The sequence below is a fragment of the Pinus tabuliformis genome, chromosome 1_2 (assembly GCF_031772625.1).
Source record: "Pinus tabuliformis cultivar Carrire ecotype Pingquan chromosome 1_2, CPIR1, whole genome shotgun sequence".
In the NCBI taxonomy this organism is placed as follows: domain Eukaryota; kingdom Viridiplantae; phylum Streptophyta; class Pinopsida; order Pinales; family Pinaceae; genus Pinus; species Pinus tabuliformis.
Genome location: NC_142298.1, coordinates 625,022,575 through 625,024,914, shown reverse-complemented (window position 1 = coordinate 625,024,914; position 2,340 = coordinate 625,022,575). Strand labels below are relative to the sequence as shown.

General features: G+C 38.2%; 1 pseudogene; it reads right to left on the bottom strand.

The window, feature by feature from the left end:
* Positions 1-284: 284 nt before the first annotated feature.
* Positions 285-1,969, bottom strand: LOC149207178 (myb family transcription factor PHL8-like; annotated as a pseudogene).
* Positions 1,970-2,340: the final 371 nt, after the last annotated feature.

Below are 2,340 nucleotides of genomic sequence, written 5' to 3'. Positions count from 1 at the left end.
CCTTTTAACATTTTGTAGTACCAATTAGGCCTGGAAAACCCAGATATATAGGTATATTGGTAAAAGTACCAGATGTAATAAAATATACAGGTAGTTGAGTAGCTTTCAAAACATTATCTTATCACATATCTCAAACAGATGAGTGTGCTTACCATACAAGAGGTCAATATATATAGATAGATTAGTTGTGGGATAAGACCAAAATCTACAAAAATAGCATGAAAAACAACTGCTTTGAGATTGATATGCATTGAGATCCAGCTCTCTTCCCTATGGGGAACTAATCAAATCCAAATCCTTCTGCCACCTCCATCTATCTTCCCTTCAAATCCATCTCTCTTCCCTTTCCTGTTCAAATCCAGTCCTTCTGCCACCTTCCGACAATTTCCCAACATGGAATATGGATGGTACAATCCTAGTTCATGATCAGCTTGGATTAAAGAAAGGCCATTAGACTGTACAAGCATGGTCATTCTCTCATCCCACTAATTCTCTAGTTGTAGCAGGCCTTTCAATAGTAGTGGGCTTTATGAGCTCTTCCTCTTCTTCTTGTTCCTCTTCTGTTTTACAGGTAGAGGCATAAATTCCCAATTCTCGCAGCTTGGTAGGGGAATTCTCTCCATTTCTCTCATGGAAAAGTTTTCTCCACCTTTTATTCTCAATTGGAGTCTCATATTCAATCAGACTCTACTCCATGTCGTGGCTTGCAAACTAAATTTGAGAGAAACGACCTCTAAGGTGGGGCTTGACCTCTAGGTCCCCATGATATCGTTTATAAATTTCCATCAATGGAGTCACTTCATTGGATAGTAATTTGGCTTCACACTGTTTGTAGGAAGCTTGGAGGCCAAATATACAAGCTTGGCTCTTGTGCCTTCAAGGCATGTTGATGTCGATGCTTCTGATGCCAATGTCTATTGTGATTTCTCTAATATGGTCTGCAAATATTCACCCTGCGCCTCTATTCTCAACTGCAAGCGCCTTTGAACCGACATTGACATTTACAAGAGATCGATTCCATTAAGTGATTAGGTAATTAAAACCGAGGAGAGATATTATGTTCATCGATTTGCATAATTTCAGAAAAAATTGTCATACCTCTAGCTGGTCATGGAGTCTTCTTTGAACTTCTATCTGAACTCTCAAAGCATCAGCAATTTGCATTGCTCTGTAAACATAATGATAATCAGAAAATCAGTTCAAAACCAAAGGGCTTATTTGAGTTTCTAGCCCATTTTTCTTCTGCAGATTTTTTATTACTTACTCCTTATGATTTGGTGTGATGCTGCTATCCCGAGTCATCCTGATTAGGCATTTTCCACCATCAGAACTTCCCCCTGAATTTTTTTTCAGTAATAAGTAGAACTCTCCTAGAATGTGAAGGGTGGGGATGGGGTTGAAGGTGTCATCTTAGGTAGGGTCATGGTGCCACTACAGGGAATGGCTTGTAGAACTGGGCTTCTCCATTCCATGGTGGGGTGGAAGCATTCTATATGGGGCCCTGATCCATGAAGGTTTTTGGATGCTTGACCAAGGACCAAGGAGGACCCAGGGAAAGGAAGTGAGGTTTCTAACCACTAAAGTGAGATAGATAGCTTCAGACAAGTCCTTACAAAGGTCCCAGGGAGCTTGTAGAAATGCAGGGTGATATAATTTTCTATGTAGAGGTACTTCAAAAGGTTATTTTTTTGAGATGAAAATCTCAACCATTCCTATTATTATTGGAGGGTGAAAGGTGAGGGTAGGAGGTAAAATTATTTAATTTGAGGATGGGGATGGGATGAAGCTGTCTTATTTGAGAAAATGAATAGGTGAAGTTGTGTAACTTGCAACAATGATAAATGGAAGCATCCTGTGACTACCATAAATTTTTTCAATGATTTTAAATTTCCAATTTAGAAATCTACTAACCATCCTGGCTTCTATTGACACTGACTTCTCTATGGCGTTGCTTCCCAAGTCTATATTTTTGCAACAATCAATCAACACATGAGACAATGTCAGGTTCTTGAAATAGATTGGCCATTTTCAGTGTTTGAATTGTTATTATACCAGTGAAGCAAGATTACGCAAATAATTCTTAGGACCAGTGAAGAAATATTTCCCATATAATTATCAAGAATTAATCTTGCCATTACAACACCCAAGAGTGAAACAATCACTTGAAAAAACTTACAACATGAACCTCAATTTAGAATTCAAAGCTCCTCATTTAGAATTCCAAGCTTCTCAAGGTTCAAGAGCTTCTAGAGGAAACTTGATATTAGACTTAGTTTCCCAATGTTCCTTGTGCAGTCATGTAACAATAATATTTTCCTACAATCTTTACCATTAATATAT